The sequence below is a fragment of the Pseudoliparis swirei genome, chromosome 24 (assembly GCF_029220125.1).
Source record: "Pseudoliparis swirei isolate HS2019 ecotype Mariana Trench chromosome 24, NWPU_hadal_v1, whole genome shotgun sequence".
Lineage (NCBI taxonomy): Eukaryota > Metazoa > Chordata > Actinopteri > Perciformes > Liparidae > Pseudoliparis > Pseudoliparis swirei.
Window position 1 is genome coordinate 9,186,439 of NC_079411.1, and position 8,128 is coordinate 9,194,566.

General features: G+C 45.2%; 1 pseudogene; it reads right to left on the reverse strand.

Annotated features, from left to right (window-relative positions):
- Positions 1-2,546: 2,546 nt before the first annotated feature.
- On the reverse strand, positions 2,547-3,903 carry LOC130190531 (ferritin, liver middle subunit-like; annotated as a pseudogene).
- Positions 3,904-8,128: the final 4,225 nt, after the last annotated feature.

An 8,128-nucleotide genomic window follows, 5' to 3' on the forward strand; every position in this document is an offset into this window, starting at 1 on the left:
TAAAAATGTTTCTTTGAATCACAAGATCACAACATGAAACTGTCTAATATTAAACAAATAAAATAAGTCTAGGAGTACATACAAATTATGTATACGGTAAGATTAAATGTATATTCAAAAACATGTTGCCTGTGATTAAAAATACATTACAACACAATTGCAAGATAAATGTCTATTCTTTGATTTGTGTTGCTTGGAAAACAAGGAATGATACTGACTGGATAAAGAAATAAAACAAACCATTTGTGTTACCGTTTTAACACAGATTTCCATAGTAAAAGACATTTCTAAATACTTGGCGCTATAACATGAGCTGCACATTCACCGAGCCCTCAACATCAATGGGCTCTTCCACCCCCCCTCTCTCTGTGACTACTGACCAGGTGAGAAGACAGCTGGAGAAACTACACCAGGCAAGGCGGAAGGTCCTGATGGCATCAGCCCCAGGGTCCTAAAGACCTGCGCCACCCAGCTGTCTGGTGTCCTGCAGCACCTCTTCAACCTCAGCCTGAGGCAGGAGGAGGTCCCGGTGCTGTGGAAGACGTCGTGCCTGGTCCCTGTCCCAAAGAAGTCAACACCATCTGGCCTCAACGACTACCGACCGGTTGCCCTCACCTCCCATGTGATGAAGGTGCTGGAGAGGCTGGTCTTGGCCCACCTCCGGCCGCAGGTGAAATCATCGCTGGACCCTCTGCAATTGGCTTAGCAGCCTCATGTGGGAGTGGACGACGCCATCATCTACCTGCTGCAACGAGCTCAGTCGCACCTGGATGGAACCGGTGTCTCTGTGAGAGTCACTTTGACTTCTCCAGTGCATTTAACACCATCCAGCTACTGCTGCTGAGTGAGAAGCTGCGGTGGTCGGTGGGGAGCGTCCACCATCTCCTGGATCACTGACTACCTCACAGGCCACAGTTTGTCAGAATGGGGCGTGCTGTCTGGAACGGTGGTCAGTGATGTTGAGCCCCACAGGAACTGTTCTGTCTCCTTCCTCTTCACCCTGTACACCAGTGACTACCAGTACAACACGGAGTCATGCCATCTGCAGAAGTACTCTGATGACTCTGCAGTGGTCGGGTGTATTAGGATGGACGAGGAGGAGTACAGGGCAGTGGTGAGTGACTTTGTAAAGTGGGCGATGAGAACCACCTGCGGCTGAACGTGGCCAAGACCAGAGAGATGGTGGTGGACTTCAGGAGGAAGGCGACAGCTCCTCCACCTCTCAGTGTCCTGGGAGTGGACGTGGACATGGTGGAGGAGTACAAGTACCTGGGTGTCTCCATCGACAGCCGACTGAACTGGAAGGCCAACATCAACGCTGTGTACAAGAAGGGGATGAGTCGACTCTTTTTCCTGAGAAAGCTTCGATCCTTCAACATGTGCAGCAAGATGCTGGACTTATTCTACCAGTCGGTTGTGGCCAGTGTGCTGCACTTCGCCATTGTCTGCTGGGGGAGCAGCATCGGAGCCGGTGACACCAGCCGTCTCAACAAACTGGTTAGGAAGGCTGGCTCCATCATCGGCTGCCAGCTGGAGCACCTGGAACAGGTGGTGGAGAGGAGGACGTTGAAGAAACTGCTGTCCATATTGGACAACCCGGACCACCCTCTCCACCACCTCCTACAGGGACAGAGGAGGACTTTCTCCAGACGTCTCCTCACGCTCCGCTGCCACAAGGACAGAGACAGGAGAACATTCCTGCCGACGGCTATGAGGCTCTGCAACAGATCACCTCTTGCCAGATCATCGTGCAATAACTGTAATAATAACTTCATATTTACACTGTTGATCTGCACTTCACACATTTCATTTATTTACACTACACACACATTGCATTTTGCACACTGTCTATATTTAATATATTTAATTTTACACTGGTCATTAATATTGTATTTGTGTATGCATATATGTTGAATATATATACATTTATATTTTACTTTGTATACTTTGCACAGTCCTTGTATGTTTGTGTGTGTATATATATATACATATATACTGTACTTCATTTTGTATTTTACTTGTATCTGTATCTTTCATCCGTTTTTTATATTTTCTCGTTTAGTTTATTGGTGCTGCTACTGTGACGACAAATTTCCCCGTGGGGATTAATAAAGTATCTATGTTGCTCAATAAAGGCTGACCGACGCATCTGGTTTCAAGACACCCCGAGTAAACATTGAAATGTCAGACTTTTACTTGGAAAGTCTGTTTCAACTTAGTAATTATGAACTTTTACCACTTTAGGTTAATTAAGTTGAATTAAGTTATGTAGCTGTATGTGCAATATTAAATTTCCTTAGTTTATTCAGTCATGAAAATGTAGCTCGGGAGGAATCCGGACAATCACTTGGTTGAACAGAGGGAAATATAAAAGAAAATAGGAACAGAGAATTCTCTCTTTGACTCTTGTAGGATTTCGGAAGTGTAGTCGTTCATGGACACATTACAAGGGAGTTACGATTCGCAAGATTGAGTTGTCCCAACAATTTAACTAGGGCTCTTAGTTTGAAAAGTGTAAACACTAGACTCATTTAAACAAACACCAGTCAAGCTCAAAATGTTTATTGAGATTAGGAACAGATAAGAAACAGTCAGTCACAGTAGTCATTCTAAATGTCATATAAGATATAAAGGTGATGAGGGCAAAGTCATGACCTATAAATGCTTAAATGACATTCAAAACAAAAACACCACCACAACTCGTTTCCGCTCCAGACTCTACCCTGTGACTTTGCACATTTAGCTCTTGCTCATGGTGTGCTTGTCGAACAGGTACTCCGCCATCTTGTCCTCGCTGGCGTCCATGCGGGCTAGGTTGGTGATGTAGTCGCCGAGCTTCTTAATGGCCTCCACCTGCTCATTTAGGTAGTGGGTCTCCAGGAAGTCACACATCTGAGAAATGAGGAGAGAATTACACGCAAAGACATGTCATACATGGTGGTTCAGCCTGGACCCTCTCAGGCAGCCTCTCAGCACCAACGCAGACTTACATGTGGGTCTCCATTTTGAGAAGCCAGTTTGTGGAGGTCCAGCAGGGACTGGTTGACATTCTTCTCCAGCTGCAGGGCGCACTGCAGGGCCTCCAGCCCGCTTCCCCACTCATCACGGTCTGGTTTCTACAGAGGGGAACAAAGTAAATTACAGCAGACTGAACGGTCACTACATTATAAACATTAAGCACAGCGTGCGGCAGTCTCCAGTCTGTACCAACCTTGATGTCCTGGAGGAAGATGCGTCCTCCGCGGCTGTTCTGGAAGGCCAGCAGCTTCTCGGCGTGCCCCCTCTCCTCGTCGCTGTTCTCCTTGAAGAAATGTGAAGCCTTGAGGCCACATCGTCACGGGAGAAGTAAAAGGCCTGTAAGGAGGGAGGAAGGTGGTGGTTAGCAGATGTCACACATCAGGTTGTGACAAACGGTTATGCAGTCACAGGAGTCGTGACTTCATAATGTCTAGTCAGTTAGAACAAGCATGGAGTTTGGAGAGGAGGGACAAATACATTTAAAAAGGGAATAAGCATATTGGACTTGATATGGTGGGTGGGGGATAAGACTACATATCTGGCAACCATCATATAAACAAGTGAGAAAAGACAGCATGCACTGAGGCAACACAGAGTTAGTTATAAAACAATAAGAGACCAGTTCACATTTCCTTTAACACATCGGTCAGCCAATGTTGGTTGTTTTTGTAAACAATAAATGCAGATTGTTAGACATCGATACGTACTACTAGATTAAAGTACAAGCAGGTGTCGTCTCTCACCATGGACGTGTAGGTGTAGGAGGCAAACATCTCCATGTTGATCATCCGGTTGACGGCGGCCTCGGAGTCGCGGTGGTAGTTTTGACGGACCTGAGACTCCATTTTACTGGCGTTAGTTTCTCGCTCGTGTCCGTGCTAGCTGAAGCAGTACGAGGGAAGAAGTTCCGTTCAAACACTATTGAAGCAAGAACCACTTGTGAATAATGAAAGATGCTCCCCTCACTCCTATTTATACCTGTGCGCTGAGCACGTGACACGCGGGACGTCACAGCACGTTTCCGCCAATCACTGAGCTCAGATAGCTCCACAAAGGATGCGTTTGTGAACGCCCCGCCCCCTTCCTCATTCGCGTATCCCCAGTTTTCATATTCCATTAATTGGACACACCTACAATTAAGAAGCACTTTTACGATCTCAAAAGACAATATAATGCATTATCGTTTGAATTGAAAATCAAATAAAGAATTGGTTGAGTGTACAAATAGTTTTACACAAATCACTGCCATGTGTGTGTGTGTGTGTGTGTGTTAGCCCAAGTATAATTGCTCATTGCTCGTTTTAATATATAATATATAACACTTCATTTATTAATTGAGTATATTTTTTCTGATAACCTTAATCTGCTAAGTAACTAACTAATTATTTCAAATCAATGTGGAGCAGTTAACATACGTGGCTATAAGCTACATGCATCAGTAAAGCTTCATCAATAACGTTATTAAGCCGAAACTGGACGCTCCGTTGATAGTTTGCTGTTCTTTCACTGCCTGTATGTAACATAATATCCACAGTATTTATACGACGATGTTGACTGACGTACACTAGAGGGCGCTATATCATGTATTTGAATAGACAGTCAAGTTAACTTGTAGCTACTTCCGGCCACCAAAAAAACGATAAAGTTACACATGGATAAACAAACTGAAGAAAAACAACGAACTGTACAGCTGTCAAGTGAACAAGAGAAAAGACAAACAAGAGAGGCCTTATGATTTGTTTTTCAGTCTGGCCACGCAAATCCAAGACTAGCCCGTTAAATAGAACGAATTCTCTCTCTCTCTCTCTCTCTTCTCTCTCTCTCCTCTCTCTATTCTCTAAACATAACTAACGTCAGTAAACAGCTGGACGAGGCTTTGAAATCACGGATTTCGTGAGTTTTTGTTCGTTTATTTTTTGAGGAAACGTCGGACCAGTTGTGACGTCATGTTTTCAGCAGCGCTAATGTTGTGGTTGATTTATCACAAAACAACGTCAGGGAACAAACACCGTCATGACCTGTTTGCAGGGCTCTCAAGTGTCACGCATTGAGCGTGACAGTCACACATTTCAGTCTTAACAAAGTCACACACTCTCGCCACATATCGTATGCATCACGCTGAAAAAAACGCTAAAAGGAAAGAGTCATTAGCAATGTGTATTCAATCAATACTTCAACTATCATCTGTGTTATATAACTCTCACTCTTGCCTGTCTTCAAAACTTGAGAGCCCTGTGTTTGTCTGGTGCTGCGGGTCAGAGGAGAAGGAGGCGGACCCGTTTAGTGGCGCGAGGAGCACTGCGCGAAGGAGGAAGTGGAGGAGGAGGAGGAGGAGGGAGGGGGGGGGGGTTCGTGAGCGTCGCGGAGCATGTCGGGGCGAAATTCTCACAATAACTCAAATAAATGCCCCGTCGGAAATTAAAACACATTTGGGGGGACTTGATGACAGAGAGAATAACTTTTATTCTTAAATACTGAAGAATTAAAAATGTGTCTCCAGCAAAAAGGGCACTTTACTCATCGAGGGCAACAGGGCTGGTGCTTGAGCACCACTAGGGCTCTATCTGTGCACGTGCCTGCCTGTGAGTAAAAAGACATTACGACACAATTGCAAGATAAATGTCTATTCTTTGATTTGTGTTGCTTGGAAAACAAGTATAGTTAACTCAACATTATTAGTTTGGTTAACTATACAATGTTAATTCCGACAACTTAATGATACTTAAAATAGTTAGTTCAGACAACTTAAAGATCCAAGTTATAGAGGTTCCGGTAAGATCTTGGAGTGAACAGTCACGTAATGTGGAGCTCTCTCAATTCGGCGACAATAAACCCTAAAAAATCATAATTTAAACAAATAAAATCAATGTAATATAGGAGGGAACTAATAAAGAGGCCGGATATACAAAGAAAATCAAGTCAGTGAAGATAGAAAAGGAAGAAAATGGATTCAAATTCGGACCATGGAAAGCGGGTGAGAAGAACGGGGCAGGTGCAGAACCAGCTATAGCCTAAACCAGGGGTGCTCACACTTTTTCAGCATGCGAGCTACTTATTATGTGACCAAGTCAAGGCGATCGACCGACGGGGGGGTGGGGTGCTAGTGACTTTTTCTTTGCTCCGTCCGTCCCGATGCGCGCAAACCGGTGTCGGGAGCTCCGCGGCGCACGAGACGGCGGGCAGAGGACTGTTAACCTCGACAAGTAGAGACAGAAATGACGTGCTTCTGCTGTAATGTGGCGCTATAGAGAAAGTGACAGGGGGGCGGGCCAATTTTGTTTATGTCATGCGATCTACCAATACTACGCCGCGATCGACTGGCAGGTCGCCGCGATCGACCGGGCGATCGCGATCGACGTATTGAGCACCAACCAACTGACTGACTTGCTAGCACCCATCGGCAAACAACTGGATGAGGTGAAAAAGGAGGTTAAAGAAGTCAAACAAGGGATAATCGATGTGAGGAGAGAGGTAATGTGACAGTTTAGCTCCTCGCCTTCCTTTTTGTCATAGTTGTTTTCATCCTGTCACACCATCTCGTCAATCCAACTCCCCTCACCTGCCTCTGATCACCTCGTTAGTCCCTCATTCCCTTCACCTGGTCCTCACGCCCTTCTCACCTGCAGCCCATCCCCTCATTAGTCCCTCACTATTTAGCTCCCTCACTTCCACTTGTCCTCTGCCAGTTTGTCTTGTGTTTTCGTGCCAAGTTCTCCAGCGTTATTAGAGTATATTCCTGACCTGCCTGTTCTGACCCTGCCTGCCCTGACCTCTGATTCTCTGCCCCTTTTTGGACTTGTTTGCTTCTTCGACTGATCTCCTGGTTTTGACCCAGCCTGTTTCCAACCAAAGATGGTAATCTTTGTTACTCCTGTCTGAGTCGTGCTTTTGGGTCCACGCTAATAGTGTCGTGACAGGTAAAGGAAGAATTCGACGGATTCCGGAAAGAAACAAAGCAAATTCGAAGGGATTAATGCCTTAATTAATTAATTGTCTGTCAGTGCATTTACATGATGGTATAATTCGAATCTTGCATGTCATATCCGATACGATAGCTGGCGCTGTTTTCATTACAACTCGTGGTGAAACAGCCATTTCCGCGTGACCTCTTCACCACTACCAACAACAACACCAACATTTCGAGAAAAATGGCGAACAGAGAGCAAGGCGAAGCTACATCCCTCTACTATAAGCTGTTCACTCTCTGGAGAGAGACTTCCTCATGTGGGGAGACCTGGTGGACTTTGGAGTGCGCGAGTTAATAATCGTAAAAGTCCCCCCAATGTGAGCCGATGTCCTGTGTCCAGCATCGTGAGGACGTTCAGAGGAGAGAACAGGTTCAGGATGCTGCTGCATTGTTGTCATTACACATGTTCTGTCTACGCTATATGCAGCTGCTTCAATGGACACACAAGAGGCTTCTTCCCCCGGCGGATCAGGAGAGGACATGTTGCTTGTGATGTCGACGAAGTGCTCTGGCCTGACCCGACGACAAGAAGAAGCACATTGATGACATGTTGACTCCCTTTACTGTCGAAATGTATCCTGTAGGCCTACAGAGCATTGTAGGCTTTATAATGTACAAGAAACAGATTGTTTGGCCTTGAACATCGTGCTTTCTATTTGTTACAGTACTGACTGATCAATAGATGTTGACTGTTTGCAGGTTCATATCAACAAAGAACAAGAATGACAGTATCACAGACCGTGTTTACATGCATTCCAATAACTGGCTTAGTCGGACTGAAATCTAATTATCCGTTTCATGTAAACACCTTTGTTCGACTATGTGCGATCCGATTAACACCCCTGGATAACTCGATCCGATCCGGTTGATAATTCGACTATCGCGTCATGTAACGGTGAATTGGATTAGGAACTGGACTTTGCGTCTTTGCGCATGCTTGAGATCCCGCCGCCCATGTCGTGACCCGGAAGTCGAAAGAGACGAAAAACTGGAACTTGTAACACAATGACCACAACCTGTACCTCATGTGCCAACTCCCTAAACCTATTCTGCTAAACTATAAGCACAATTATCTGCTTTAAACACAGATTTCAATTGTTAGCCACACTTTCTTCAAAACACTAAACACCATCCTCTCTACTT